This window comes from Tachypleus tridentatus, chromosome 13, assembly GCF_004210375.1.
Source record: "Tachypleus tridentatus isolate NWPU-2018 chromosome 13, ASM421037v1, whole genome shotgun sequence".
Classification (NCBI taxonomy): domain Eukaryota; kingdom Metazoa; phylum Arthropoda; class Merostomata; order Xiphosura; family Limulidae; genus Tachypleus; species Tachypleus tridentatus.
The window spans coordinates 269,176,371-269,193,532 of NC_134837.1; positions in this window are offsets into that span (position 1 = coordinate 269,176,371).

Sequence of the window (17,162 nt, forward strand, 5' to 3'; positions counted from 1 at the left end):
GGTCAGCAATGTTTAACTGATTCATTCAAAACAAGTACTTAAAGTCAGCAATGTTTAATGATTTATTCAAAACAAGTACTTAAGGTCAACAATGTTTAACTGATTCATTCAAAACAAGTACTTAAGGTCAGCAATGTTTAACTGATTCATTCAAAACAAGTACTTAAGGTCAGCAATGTTTAACTGATTCATTCAAAACAAGTACTTAAGGTCAACAATGTTTAACTGATTCATTCAAAACAAGTACTTAAGGTCAGCAATGTTTAACTGATTCATTCAAAACAAGTACTTAAGGTCAGCAATGTTTAACTGATTCATTCAAAACAAGTACTTAAGGTCAGCAATGTTTAACTGATTCATTCAAAACAAGTCAAAACAAATAAATAAGGTCACGCAATGTTTAACTGATTCATTCAAAACAAGTACTTAAGGTCAGCAATGTTTAACTGATTCATTCAAAACAAGTACTTAAGGTCAACAATGTTTAACTGATTCATTCAAAACAAGTACTTAAGGTCAGCAATGTTTAACTGATTCATTCAAAACAAGTACTTAAGGTCAGCAATGTTTAACTGATTCATTCAAAACAAGTACTTAAGGTCAGCAATGTTTAACTGATTCATTCAAAACAAGTACTTAAGGTCAGCAATGTTTAACTGATTCATTCAAAACAAGTACTTAAGGTCAACAATGTTTAACTGATTCATTCAAAACAAGTACTTAAGGTCAACAATGTTTAACTGATTCATTCAAAACAAGTACTTAAGGTCAGCAATGTTTAACTGATTCATTCAAAACAAGTACTTAAGGTCAGCAATGTTTAACTGATTCATTCAAAACAAGTACTTAAGGTCAGCAATGTTTAACTGATTCATTCAAAACAAGTACTTAAGGTCAGCAATGTTTAACTGATTCATTCAAAACAAGTACTTAAGGTCAAGGTCAATGTTTAACTGATTCATTCAAAACAAGTACTTAAGGTCAACAATGTTTAACTGATTCATTCAAAACAAGTACTTAAGGTCAGCAATGTTTAACTGATTCATTCAAAACAAGTACTTAAGATCAGCAATGTTTAACTGATTCATTCAAAACAAGTACTTAAGGTCAAGCAATGTTTAACTGATTCATTCAAAACAAGTACTTAAGGTCAGCAATGTTTAACTGATTCATTCAAAACAAGTACTTAAGGTCAACAATGTTTAACTGATTCATTCAAAACAAGTATTTAAGGTCAGCAATGTTTAACTGATTCATTCAAAACAAGTACTTAGGTCAGCAATGTTTAACTGATTCATTCAAAACAAGTACTTAAGGTCAGCAATGTTTAACTGATTCATTCAAAACAAGTACTTAAGGTCAGCAATGTTTAACTGATTCATTCAAAACAAGTACTTAAGGTCAACAATGTTTAACTGATTCATTCAAAACAAGTACTTAAGGTCAACAATGTTTAACTGATTCATTCAAAACAAGTACTTAAGGTCAACAATGTTTAACTGATTCATTCAAAACAAGTACTTAAGGTCAGCAATGTTTAATTGATTCATTCAAAACAAGTACATAAGGTCAGCAATGTTTAATTGATTCATTCAAAACAAGTACTTAAGGTCAGCAATGTTTAACTGATTCATTCAAAACAAGTACTTAAGGTCAGCAATGTTTAATTGATTCATTCAAAACAAGTACTTAAAGTCAGAACTGATGTTTAACTGATTAATTCAATGTTCAGTACTTAAGGTCAGCAATGTTTAACTGATTCATTCAAAACAAGTACTTAAGGTCAGCAATGTTTAACTGATTAATTCAACTACTTAAGCTCAGCAATAATTAACTGATTCATTCAAAACAAGTACTTAAGGTCACAAATGTTTAACTGATTCATTCAAAACAAGTACTTAAGGTCAACAATGTTTAACTGATTCATTCAAAACAAGTACTTAAGGTCAGCAATGTTTAACTGATTCATTCAAAACTTAAGGTCAGCAATGTTTAATTGATTCATTCAAAACAAGTACTTAAGGTCAGCAATGTTTAATTGATTCATTCAAAACAAGTACTTAAGGTCAACAATGTTTAACTGATTCATTCAAAACAAGTACTTAAGGTCATCAATGTTTAACTGATTCATTCAAAACAAGTACTTAAAATCAACAATGTTTAACTGATTCATTCAAAACAAGTACTTAAGGTCAGCAATGTTTAACTGATTCATTCAAAACAAGTACTTAAGGTCAACAATGTTTAACTGATTCATTCAAAACAAGTACTTAAGGTCAGCAATGTTTAACTGATTCATTCAAAACAAGTACTTAAGGTCAGCAATGTTTAACTGATTCATTCAAAACAAGTACTTAAGGTCAGCAATGTTTAGATGATTCATTCAAGACAAATAAATGAGGTCACAATGTTTAACTGATTCATTCAAAACAAATACTTAAGGTCAGCAATGTTTAACTGATTCATTCAAAACAAGTACTTAAGGTCAATAATGTTTAACTGATTCATTCAAAACAAGTACTTAAGGTCAGCAATGTTCAACTGATTCATTCAAAACAAGTACTTAAGGTCAACAATGTTTAACTGATTCATTCAAAACAAGTACTTAAGGTCAGCAATGTTTAACTGATTCATTCAAAACAAGTACTTAAGGTCAGCAATGTTTAACTGATTCATTCAAAACAAGTACTTAAGGTCAACAATGTTTAACTGATTCATTCAAAACAAGTACTTAAGGTCAGCAATGTTTAACTGATTCATTCAAAACAAGTACTTAAGGTCAGCAATGTTTAACTGATTCATTCAAAACAAGTACTTAAGGTCAGCAATGTTTAACTGATTCATTCAAAACAAGTACTTAAGGTCAGCAATGTTTAACTGATTCATTCAAAAAAGTACTTAAGGTCAGCAATGTTTAACTGATTCATTCAAAACAAGTACTTAAGGTCAGCAATGTTTAACTGATTCATTCAAAACAAGTACTTAAGGTCAGCAATGTTTAACTGATCATTCAAAACAAGTACTTAAGGTCAGCAATGTTTAACTGATTTCTCCAAGACAAATAAATGGTCACCAATGTTTAACTGATTCATTCAAAACAAGTACTTAAGGTCAGCAATGTTTAACTGATTCATTCAAAACAAGTATTTAAGGTCAACAATGTTTAATTGATTCATTCAAATCAGGTACTTAAGGTCAGCAATGATTAACTGATTCATTCAAAACAAGTACTTAAGGTGAGCAATGTTTAACTGATTCATTCAAGTACTTAAGGTCAGCAATGTTTAACTGATTCATTCAAGTACTTAAGGTCAGCAATGTTTAAATGATTTGTTCAAAACAAGTACAAGATCAAATGTTTAACTGATTCATTCAAAACAAGTACTTAAGGTCAACAAAGTTTAACTGATTCATACAAAAAAGTACATAAGGTCAGCAATGTTTAACTGATTCATTCAAGTACTTAAGGTCAGCAATGTTTAACTGATTCATTCAACACAAGTACATAAGGTCAGCAATGTTTAATTGATTCATTCAAAACAAGTACTTAAGGTCAGCAATGTTTAACTGATTTCTCCAAGACAAACAAACTTAAGGTCACAATGTTTAACTGATTCATTCAAAACAAATAATTAAGGTCAGCAATGTTTAACTGATTCATTCAAAACAAGTACTTAAAGTCAGAAATGTTTAATGATTCATTCAAAACAAGTACTTACGGTCAACATTGTTTAACTGATTCATTCAACACAAGTACATAAGGTCAGCAATGTTTAACTGATTCATTCAAAACAAGTACTTAAGGTCAGCAATGTTTAACTGATTCGTTCAAAACAAGTACTTAAGGTCAACAATGTTTAACTGATTCATTCAAAACAAGTACTTAAGGTCAACAATGTTTAATTGATTCATTCAAAACAAGTACTTAAGGTCAGCAATGTTTAACTGATTCTTTTAAAACAAGTACATAAGGTCAGCAATGTTTAACTGATTCATTCAAAACAAGTACTTAAGGTCAGCAATGTTTAACTGATTCATTCAAAACAAGTACTTAAGGTCAGCAATGTTTAACTGATTCATTCAAAACAAGTACTTAAGGTCAGCAATGTTTAACTGATTCGTTCAAAACAAGACCTTAAGGTCAGCAATTTTAACTGATTCATTCAAAACAAGTACTTAAGGTCAGCAATGTTTAACTGATTCATTCAAAACAAGTACTTAAGGTCATCAATGTTTAACTGATTCATTCAAAACAAGTACTTAAGGTCAACAATGTTTAACTGATTCATTCAAAACAAGTATTTAAGGTCAACAATGTTTAATTGATTCATTCAAAACAAGTACTTAAGGTCAGCAATGTTTTATTGAGTCATTCAAAAGAAATATTTGAGGTCAGCAATGTTTATATGATTTCTCCAAGACAAACAAATGAGGTCACGTGTTTAATTGATTCATTCAAAACAAATACTTAAGGTCAGCAATGTTTAACTGATTCATTCAAAACAAGTACTTAAGGTCAGCAATGTTTAATTGAATCATTCAAAACAAGTACTTAAGGTCAGCAATGCTTAACTGATTCATTCAAAACAAGTACTTAAGGTCAGCAATGTTTAACTGATTCATTCAAAACAAGTACTTAAGGTCAGCAATGTTTAACTGATTCATTCAAAACAAGTACTTAAGGTCAGCAATGTTTAACTGATTCATTCAAAACAAGTACTTAAGGTCAGCAATGTTTAACTGATTCATTCAAAACAAGTACTTAAGGTCAACAATGTTTAACTGATTCATTCAAAACAAGTACTTAAGGTCAGCAATGTTTAACTGATTCATTCAAAACAAGTACTTAAGGTCAGCAATGTTTAACTGATTCATTCAAAACAAGTACTTAAGGTCAGCAATGTTTAACTGATTCATTCAAAACAAGTACTTAAGGTCAGCAATGTTTAACTGATTCATTCAAAACAAGTACTTAAGGTCAGCAATGTTTAACTGATTCATTCAAAACAAGTACTTAAGGTCAGCAATGTTTAACTGATTCATTCAAAACAAGTACTTAAGGTCAACAATGTTTAACTGATTCATTCAAAACAAGTACTTAAGGTCAACAATGTTTAACTGATTCATTCAAAACAAGTACTTAAGGTCAACAATGTTTAACTGATTCATTCAAAACAAGTACTTAAGGTCAGCAATGTTTAACTGATTCATTCAAAACAAGTACTTAAGGTCAGCAATGTTTAACTGATTCATTCAAAACAAGTACTTAAGGTCAGCAATGTTTAACTGATTCATTCAAAACAAGTACTTAAGGTCAGCAATGTTTAACTGATTCATTCAAAACAAGTACTTAAGGTCAGCAATGTTTAACTGATTCATTCAAAACAAGTACTTAAGGTCAGCAATGTTTAACTGATTCATTCAAAACAAGTACTTAAGGTCAGCAATGTTTAACTGATTCATTCAAAACAAGTACTTAAGGTCAGCAATGTTTAACTGATTCATTCAAAACAAGTACTTAAGGTCAGCAATGTTTAACTGATTCATTCAAAACAAGTACTTAAGGTCAGCAATGTTTAACTGATTCATTCAAAACAAGTACTTAAGGTCAACAATGTTTAACTGATTCATTCAAAACAAGTACTTAAGGTCAACAATGTTTAACTGATTCATTCAAAACAAGTACTTAAGGTCAACAATGTTTAACTGATTCATTCAAAACAAGTACTTAAGGTCAGCAATGTTTAACTGATTCATTCAAAACAAGTACTTAAGGTCAGCAATGTTTAACTGATTCATTCAAAACAAGTACTTAAGGTCAGCAATGTTTAACTGATTCATTCAAAACAAGTACTTAAGGTCAGCAATGTTTAACTGATTCATTCAAAACAAGTACTTAAGGTCAGCAATGTTTAACTGATTCATTCAAAACAAGTACTTAAGGTCAGCAATGTTTAACTGATTCATTCAAAACAAGTACTTAAGGTCAACAATGTTTAACTGATTCATTCAAAACAAGTACTTAAGGTCAACAATGTTTAACTGATTCATTCAAAACAAGTACTTAAGTCAACTGATTCATTCAAAAAAGTACTTAAGGTCAGCAATGTTTAATTCATTCAAAACAAGTACTTAAGGTCAGCAATGTTTAACTGATTCATTCAAAACAAGTACTTAAGGTCAGCAATGTTTAACTGATTCATTCAAAACAAGTACTTAAGGTCAGCAATGTTTAACTGATTCATTCAAAACAAGTACTTAAGGTCAACAATGTTTAACTGATTCATTCAAAACAAGTACTTAAGGTCAGCAATGTTTAACTGATTCATTCAAAACAAGTACTTAAGGTCAGCAATGTTTAACTGATTCATTCAAAACAAGTACTTAAGGTCAGCAATGTTTAACTGATTCATTCAAAACAAGTACTTAAGGTCAGCAATGTTTAACTGATTCATTCAAAACAAGTACTTAAGGTCAACAATGTTTAACTGATTCATTCAAAACAAGTACTTAAGGTCAGCAATGTTTAACTGATTCATTCAAAACAAGTACTTAAGGTCAGCAATGTTTAACTGATTCATTCAAAACAAGTACTTAAGGTCAGCAATGTTTAACTGATTCATTCAAAACAAGTACTTAAGGTCAACAATGTTTAACTGATTCATTCAAAACAAGTACTTAAGGTCAACAATGTTTAACTGATTCATTCAAAACAAGTACTTAAGGTCAACAATGTTTAACTGATTCATTCAAAACAAGTACTTAAGGTCAGCAATGTTTAACTGATTCATTCAAAACAAGTACTTAAGGTCAGCAATGTTTAACTGATTCATTCAAAACAAGTACTTTTAACTGATTCATTCAAAACAAGTAGGTCAGCAATGTTTAACTGATTCATTCAAAACAAGTACTTAAGGTCAGCAATGTTTAACTGATTCATTCAAAACAAGTACTTAAGGTCAGCAATGTTTAACTGATTCATTCAAAACAAGTACTTAAGGTCAGCAATGTTTAACTGATTCATTCAAAACAATTACTTAAGGTCAACAATGTTTAACTGATTCATTCAAAACAAGTACTTAAGGTCAACAATGTTTAACTGATTCATTCAAAACAAGTACTTAAGGTCAGCAATGTTTAACTGATTCATTCAAAACAAGTACTTAAGGTCAGCAATGTTTAACTGATTCATTCAAAACAAGTACTTAAGGTCAGCAATGTTTAACTGATTCATTCAAAACAAGTACTTAAGGTCAGCAATGTTTAACTGATTCATTCAAAAAAACAAGTACTTAAGGTCAGCAATGTTTAACTGATTCATTCAAAACAAGTACTTAAGGTCAGCAATGTTTAACTGATTCATTCAAAACAAGTACTTAAGGTCAGCAATGTTTAACTGATTCATTCAAAACAAGTACTTAAGGTCAGCAATGTTTAACTGATTCATTCAAAACAAGTACTTAAGGTCAACAATGTTTAACTGATTCATTCAAAACAAGTACTTAAGGTCAGCAATGTTTAACTGATTCATTCAAAACAAGTACTTAAGGTCAGCAATGTTTAACTGATTCATTCAAAACAAGTACTTAAGGTCAGCAATGTTTAACTGATTCATTCAAAACAAGTACTTAAGGTCAGCAATGTTTAACTGATTCATTCAAAACAAGTACTTAAGGTCAGCAATGTTTAACTGATTCATTCAAAACAAGTACTTAAGGTCAGCAATGTTTAACTGATTCATTCAAAACAAGTACTTAAGGTCAGCAATGTTTAACTGATTCATTCAAAACAAGTACTTAAGGTCAGCAATGTTTAACTGATTCATTCAAAACAAGTACTTAAGGTCAGCAATGTTTAACTGATTCATTCAAAACAAGTACTTAAGGTCAGCAATGTTTAACTGATTCATTCAAAACAAGTACTTAAGGTCAGCAATGTTTAACTGATTCATTCAAAACAAGTACTTAAGGTCAGCAATGTTTAACTGATTCATTCAAAACAAGTACTTAAGGTCAACAATGTTTAACTGATTCATTCAAAACAAGTACTTAAGGTCAGCAATGTTTAACTGATTCATTCAAAACAAGTACTTAAGGTCAACAATGTTTAACTGATTCATTCAAAACAAGTACTTAAGGTCAGCAATGTTTAACTGATTCATTCAAAACAAGTACTTAAGGTCAACAATGTTTAACTGATTCATTCAAAACAAGTACTTAAGGTCAGCAATGTTTAACTGATTCATTCAAAACAAGTACTTAAGGTCAGCAATGTTTAACTGATTCATTCAAAACAAGTACTTAAGGTCAGCAATGTTTAACTGATTCATTCAAAACAAGTACTTAAGGTCAGCAATGTTTAACTGATTCATTCAAAACAAGTACTTAAGGTCAGCAATGTTTAACTGATTCATTCAAAACAAGTACTTAAGGTCAGCAATGTTTAACTGATTCATTCAAAACAAGTACTTAGGTCAGCAATGTTTAACTGATTCATTCAAAACAAGTACTTAAGGTCAGCAATGTTTAACTGATTCATTCAAAACAAGTACTTAAGGTCAGCAATGTTTAACTGATTCATTCAAAACAAGTACTTAAGGTCAGCAATGTTTAACTGATTCATTCAAAACAAGTACTTAAGGTCAGCAATGTTTAACTGATTCATTCAAAACAAGTACTTAAAACAAGTCAGCAATGTTTAACTGATTCATTCAAAACAAGTACTTAAGGTCAGCAATGTTTAACTGATTCATTCAAAACAAGTACTTAAGGTCAACAATGTTTAACTGATTCATTCAAAACAAGTACTTAAGGTCAGCAATGTTTAACTGATTCATTCAAAACAAGTACTTAAGGTCAGCAATGTTTAACTGATTCATTCAAAACAAGTACTTAAGGTCAGCAATGTTTAACTGATTCATTCAAAACAAGTACTTAAGGTCAACAATGTTTAACTGATTCATTCAAAACAAGTACTTAAGGTCAGCAATGTTTAACTGATTCATTCAAAACAAGTACTTAAGGTCAGCAATGTTTAACTGATTCATTCAAAACAAGTACTTAAGGTCAGCAATGTTTAACTGATTCATTCAAAACAAGTACTTAAGGTCAGCAATGTTTAACTGATTCATTCAAAACAAGTACTTAAGGTCAGCAATGTTTAACTGATTCATTCAAAACAAGTACTTAAGGTCAGCAATGTTTAACTGATTCATTCAAAACAAGTACTTAAGGTCAGCAATGTTTAACTGATTCATTCAAAACAAGTACTTAAGGTCAGCAATGTTTAACTGATTCATTCAAAACAAGTACTTAAGGTCAGCAATGTTTAACTGATTCATTCAAAACAAGTACTTAAGGTCAGCAATGTTTAACTGATTCATTCAAAACAAGTACTTAAGGTCAGCAATGTTTAACTGATTCATTCAAAACAAGTACTTAAGGTCAAATGTTTAACTGATTCATTCAAAACAAGTACTTAAGGTCAACAATGTTTAACTGATTCATTCAAAACAAGTACTTAAGGTCAGCAATGTTTAACTGATTCATTCAAAACAAGTACTTAAGGTCAACAATGTTTAACTGATTCATTCAAAACAAGTACTTAAGGTCAGCAATGTTTAACTGATTCATTCAAAACAAGTACTTAAGGTCAAAATGTTTAACTGATTCATTCAAAACAAGTACTTAAGGTCAACAATGTTTAACTGATTCATTCAAAACAAGTACTTAAGGTCAGCAATGTTTAACTGATTCATTCAAAACAAGTACTTAAGGTCAGCAATGTTTAACTGATTCATTCAAAACAAGTACTTAAGGTCAACAATGTTTAACTGATTCATTCAAAACAAGTACTTAAGGTCAGCAATGTTTAACTGATTCATTCAAAACAAGTACTTAAGGTCAACAATGTTTAACTGATTCATTCAAAACAAGTACTTAAGGTCAACAATGTTTAACTGATTCATTCAAAACAAGTACTTAAGGTCAGCAATGTTTAACTGATTCATTCAAAACAAGTACTTAAGGTCAACAATGTTTAACTGATTCATTCAAAACAAGTACTTAAGGTCAGCAATGTTTAACTGATTCATTCAAAACAAGTACTTAAGGTCAGCAATGTTTAACTGATTCATTCAAAACAAGTACTTAAGGTCAGCAATGTTTAACTGATTCATTCAAAACAAGTACTTAAGGTCAGCAATGTTTAACTGATTCATTCAAAACAAGTACTTAAGGTCAAAATGTTTAACTGATTCATTCAAAACAAGTACTTAAGGTCAGCAATGTTTAACTGATTCATTCAAAACAAGTACTTAAGGTCAGCAATGTTTAACTGATTCATTCAAAACAAGTACTTAAGGTCAGCAATGTTTAACTGATTCATTCAAAACAAGTACTTAAGGTCAGCAATGTTTAACTGATTCATTCAAAACAAGTACTTAAGGTCAGCAATGTTTAACTGATTCATTCAAAACAAGTACTTAAGGTCAACAATGTTTAACTGATTCATTCAAAACAAGTACTTAAGGTCAGCAATGTTTAACTGATTCATTCAAAACAAGTACTTAAGGTCAGCAATGTTTAACTGATTCATTCAAAACAAGTACTTAAGGTCAGCAATGTTTAACTGATTCATTCAAAACAAGTACTTAAGGTCAGCAATGTTTAACTGATTCATTCAAAACAAGTACTTAAGGTCAACAATGTTTAACTGATTCATTCAAAACAAGTACTTAAGGTCAGCAATGTTTAACTGATTCATTCAAAACAAGTACTTAAGGTCAGCAATGTTTAACTGATTCATTCAAAACAAGTACTTAAGGTCAACAATGTTTAACTGATTCATTCAAAACAAGTACTTAAACAAACATTGTTTGAACTGTTTCAAATTCATACAAACAAGTACTTAAGGTCAGCAATGTTTAACTGATTCAATCTAAAACAAGTACCATTCATAAATGTTTAAATGATTCTTCAAAACAAGTAACTGAAATAAGGTTCATAGCAAATGTTTAAATGATACATTCAAAACAAGTATTTAAGGTCAGAAATGTTTCAAATGATTCATTCAACACACACAATTTAAGGTCAGGAATGTTTAAATGATTCATTCAGATACAAGTACTCAAGGAAATGTTTCAAATGATACATATAGATACCACTTATTCTCAGGAATGTTTAACAAATTCTTCAAACAAGTATTTAAGGTCAGCAATGTTTAATTGATTCATTCAAAACAAGTACTTAAGGTCAGCAATGTTTAGATGATTCATTCAAGACAAATAAATGAGGTCACAATGTTTAACTGATTTCTTCAAAACAAGTACTTAAGGTCAGCAATGTTTAACTGATTCATTCAAAACAAATACTTAAGGTCAGCAATGTTTAACTGATTCATTCAAAACAAGTACTTAAGGTCAGCAATGTTTAACTGATTCATTCAAAACAAGTACTTAAGGTCAGCAATGTTTAACTGATTCATTCAAAACAAGTACTGTAAGTCAGCAATGTTTAACTGATTCATTCAAAACAAGTACTTAAGGTCAGCAATGTTTAACTGATTCATTCAAAACAAGTACTTAAGGTCAGCAATTTTAACTGATTCATTCAAAACAAGTACTTAATTCATTCAAAACAAGTCAAGGTCAAATGTTTAACTGATTCATTCAAAACAAGTACTTAAGGTCAGCAATGTTTAACTGATTCATTCAAAACAAGTACTTAAGGTCAGCAATGTTTAACTGATTCATTCAAAACAAGTACTTAAGGTCAGCAATGTTTAACTGATTCATTCAAAACAAGTACTTAAGGTCAGCAATGTTTAACTGATTCATTCAAAACAAGTACTTAAGGTCAGCAATGTTTAACTGATTCATTCAAAACAAGTACTTAAGGTCAAAACAATGTTTAACTGATTCATTCAAAACAAGTACTTAAGGTCAGCAATGTTTAACTGATTCATTCAAAACAAGTACTTAAGGTCAGCAATGTTTAACTGATTCATTCAAAACAAGTACTTAAGGTCAGCAATGTTTAACTGATTCATTCAAAACAAGTACTTAAGGTCAGCAATGTTTAACTGATTCATTCAAAACAAGTACTTAAGTACTTAAGGTCAACAATGTTTAACTGATTCATTCAAAACAAGTACTTAAGGTCAACAATGTTTAACTGATTCATTCAAAACAAGTACTTAAGGTCAGCAATGTTTAACTGATTCATTCAAAACAAGTACTTAAGGTCAGCAATGTTTAACTGATTCATTCAAAACAAGTACTTAAGGTCAGCAATGTTTAACTGATTCATTCAAAACAAGTACTTAAGGTCAGCAATGTTTAACTGATTCATTCAAAACAAGTACTTAAGGTCAGCAATGTTTAACTGATTCATTCAAAACAAGTACTTAAGGTCAGCAATGTTTAACTGATTCATTCAAAACAAGTACTTAAGGTCAGCAATGTTTAACTGATTCATTCATTCAAAACAAATACTTAAGGTCAGCAATGTTTAACTGATTCATTCAAAACAAGTACTTAAGGTCAGCAATGTTTAACTGATTCATTCAAAACAAGTACTTAAGGTCAGCAATGTTTAACTGATTCATTCAAAACAAGTACTTAAGGTCAGCAATGTTTAACTGATTCATTCAAAACAAGTACTTAAGGTCAGCAATGTTTAACTGATTCATTCAAAACAAGTACTTAAGGTCAGCAATGTTTAACTGATTCATTCAAAACAAGTACTTAAGGTCAGCAATGTTTAACTGATTCATTCAAAACAAGTACTTAAGGTCAGCAATGTTTAACTGATTCATTCAAAACAAGTACTTAAGGTCAGCAATGTTTAACTGATTCATTCAAAACAAGTACTTAAGGTCAACAATGTTTAACTGATTCATTCAAAACAAGTACTTAAGGTCAACAATGTTTAACTGATTCATTCAAAACAAGTACTTAAGGTCAGCAATGTTTAACTGATTCATTCAAAACAAGTACTTAAGGTCAGCAATGTTTAACTGATTCATTCAAAACAAGTACTTAAGGTCAACAATGTTTAACTGATTCATTCAAAACAAGTACTTAAGGTCAGCAATGTTTAACTGATTCATTCAAAACAAGTACTTAAGGTCAACAATGTTTAACTGATTCATTCAAAACAAGTACTTAAGGTCAGCAATGTTTAACTGATTCATTCAAAAGAAGTACTTAAGGTCAGCAATGTTTAACTGATTCGTTCAAAACAAGTACTTAAGGTCAACAATGTTTAACTGATTCATTCAAAACAAGTACTTAAGGTCAGCAATGCTTAAATGATTTGTTCAAAAGAAGTACTTAAGGTCAGCAATGTTTAACTGATTCATTCAAAACAAGTACTTAAGGTCAACAATGTTTAACTGATTCATTCAAAACAAGTACTTAAGGTCAACAATGTTTAACTGATTCATTCAAAACAAGTACTTAAGGTCAGCAATGTTTAAATGATTCATTCAAAACAAGTACTTAAGGTCAGCAATGTTTAACTGATTCATTCAAAACAAGTACTTAAGGTCAACAATGTTTAACTGATTCATTCAAAACAAGTACTTAAGGTCAACAATGTTTAACTGATTCATTCAAAACAAGTACTTAAGGTCAACAATGTTTAACTGACTCATTGAAAACAAGTACTTAAGGTCAGCAATAATTAACTGATTCATTCAAAACAAGTACTTAAGGTCAGCAATGTTTAACTGATTCATTCAAAACTAGTACTTAAGATTAGCATTGTTTAACTGATTCATTTAAAACAAGTACGTAAGGTCAACAATGTTTAACTGACTCATTCCAAACAAGTACTTACCGCTAACATTGTTTAAATGATTCATTCAAAACAAGTACTTAAACAAACATTAATTGGAAATGTTTCAAATCTGCATACAGATACAAATATTTTTCGGAAATTTTTCAAATCTACATACAGACACAACCATTGATAAAAGTGTTACAAATCTAAATACAGATACAACCATTCATAGGAAGTGTTAAAATCTAAACACAGATACAACCATTCATAAGAAATGTTTCAAATCTACATACAGACACAACCATTCATAGAAAACGTTTCAAATCTACATACAGACACCACAATTCTTAGGAAGTGATACAAGTCTAAATACAGATACAAGAATTCACAGGAAATGTTTCAAATCTACATATAGATACCACAATTCTTAGGAAATGTTACAAATCTACAAACAAGTATTTAAGGTCAGCAATGTTTAATTGAGTCATTCAAAAGAAGTACTTGAGGTCAGCAATGTTTACATGATTTCTCCAAGACGAATAATTTTAACTGATTCATCTCAAAACAAATACTTAAGGTCACCAATGTTTAACTGATTCATTCAAAACAAATTCTTAAGATCAGCAATTTTTAACTGATTCATACAGAAAAGTACTTAAGGTCAGCAATGTTTAATTGATTCATTCAACACAAGTACATAAGGTCAGCAATGTTTAACTGATTCATTCAAAACAAGTACTTAAGGTCAGCAATGTTTAACTGATTCATTCAAAACAAGTACTTAAGGTCAGCAATGTTTAACTGATTCGTTCAAAACAAGTACTTAAGGTCAGCAATGTTTAACTGATTCATTCAAAACAAGTACTTAAGGTCAGCAATGTTTAACTGATTCATTCAACACAAGTACTTAAGGTCAGCAATGTTTAACTGATTCATTCAAAACAAGTACTGTAAGGTCAGCAATGTTTGACTGATTCATTCAAAAGAAGTACTGTAGGTCAGCAATGATTAACTGATTCGTTCAAAACAAGTACTTAAGGTCAGCAATGTTTAACTGATTCATTCAAAACAAGTACTTAAGGTCAGCAATGTTTAACTGATTCATTCAAAACAAGTACTTAAGGTCAGCAATGTTTAACTGATTCATTCAAAACAAGTACTTAAGGTCAGCAATGTTTAACTGATTCATTCAAAACAAGTACTTAAGGTCAAGCAATGTTTAACTGATTCGTTCAAAACAAGTACTTAAGGTCAGCAATGTTTAACTGATTCATTCAAAACAAGTACTTAAGGTCAGCAATGTTTAACTGATTCATTCAAAACAAGTACTTAAGGTCAACAATGTTTAACTGATTCATTCAAAACAAGTACTTAAGGTCAGCAATGTTTAACTCATTCATTCAAAACAAGTACTTAAAATCAACAATGTTTAACTGATTCATTCAAAACAAGTACTTAAGGTCAGCAATGTTTAACTGATTCATTCAAAACAAGTACTTAAGGTCAGCAATGTTTAACTGATTCATTCAAAACAAGTACTTAAGGTCAGCAATGTTTAACTGATTCATTCAAAACAAGTACTTAAGGTCAGCAATGTTTAACTGATTCATTCAAAACAAGTACTTAGGTCAGCAATGTTTAACTGATTCATTCAAAACAAGTACTTAAGGTCAGCAATGTTTAACTGATTCTTCATAAAAAGTACATAAGGTCAGCAATGTTTAACTGATTCATTCAAAAAAGTACTTAAGATCAGCAATTTTAATTGATTCATTCAAAACAAGTACATAAGTTCAGCAATGTTTAATTGATTCATTCAAAACAAGTACTTAAGGTCAGCAATGTTTAGATCATTTCTCCAACACAAATAAATGAGGTCACCAATGTTTAATTGATTCATTCAAAACAAATACTTAAGGTCAGCAATGTTTAACTGATTCATTCAAAACAAGTACTTAAGGTCAGCAATGTTTAACTGATTCATTCAAAAAGTACTTAAGGTCAGCAATGTTTAACTGATTCATTCAAAACAAGTACTTAAGGTCAGCAATGTTTAACTGATTCATTCAAAACAAGTACTTAAGGTCAGCAATGTTTAACTGATTCATTCAAAACAAGTACTTAAGGTCAGCAATGTTTAACTGATTCATTCAAAACAAGTACTTAAGGTCAGCAATGTTTAACTGATTCATTCAAAACAAGTACTTAAGGTCAGCAATGTTTAACTGATTCATTCAAAACAAGTACTTAAGGTCAACAATGTTTAACTGATTCATTCAAAACAAGTACTTAAGGTCAACAATGTTTAACTGATTCATTCAAAACAAGTACTTAAGGTCAGCAATGTTTAACTGATTCATTCAAAACAAGTACTTAAGGTCAGCAATGTTTAACTGATTCATTCAAAACAAGTACTTAAGGTCAACAATGTTTAACTGATTCATTCAAAACAAGTACTTAAGGTCAACAATGTTTAACTGATTCATTCAAAACAAGTACTTAAGGTCAACAATGTTTAACTGATTCATTCAAAACAAGTACTTAAGGTCAGCAATGCTTAAATGATTTGTTCAAAAGAAGTACTTAAGGTCAGAAATGTTTAACTGATTCATTCAAAACAAGTACTTAAGGTCAACAATGTTTAACTGATTCATTTAAAACAAGTACTTAAGGTGAACAATGTTTAACTGATTCATTCAAAACAAGTACTTAAGGTCAACAATGTTTAAATGATTCATTCAAAACAAGTACTTAAACAAACATTAATTGGAAATGTTTCAAATCTGCATACAGACACAACCATTGATAAGAAGTGTTTCAAATCTACATACAGACACAAACTTTCATAGAAAACGTTTCAAATCTACATACAGACACAACAATTCATAGGAAGTGTTACAAATCTAAATACAGATACCACAATTCTTAGGAAATGTTACAAATCTACAAACAAGTATTTAAGTTCAGCAATGTTTAATTGATTCATTCAAAACAAGTACTTAAACAAACATTAATTTGAAATGTTTCAAATCTGCATACAGATACAAATATTTTTCGGAAATTTTTCAAATCTACATACAGACACAACCATTGATAAGAAGTGTTACAAATCTCTATACAGATACAACTATTCATTGGAAATGTTTCAAATCTGCATAGAGACACAACAATTCATAGGAAGTGTTAAAATCTAAATACAGATACAACCATTCATAGGAAGTGTTAAAATCTAAACACAGATACAACCATTCATAGGAAATGTTTCAAATCTACATACAGACACAACCATTCATAGAAAACGTTTCAAATCTACATACAGACACCACAATTCTTAGGAAGTGTTACAAATCTAAATACAGATACAAGAATTCACAGGAA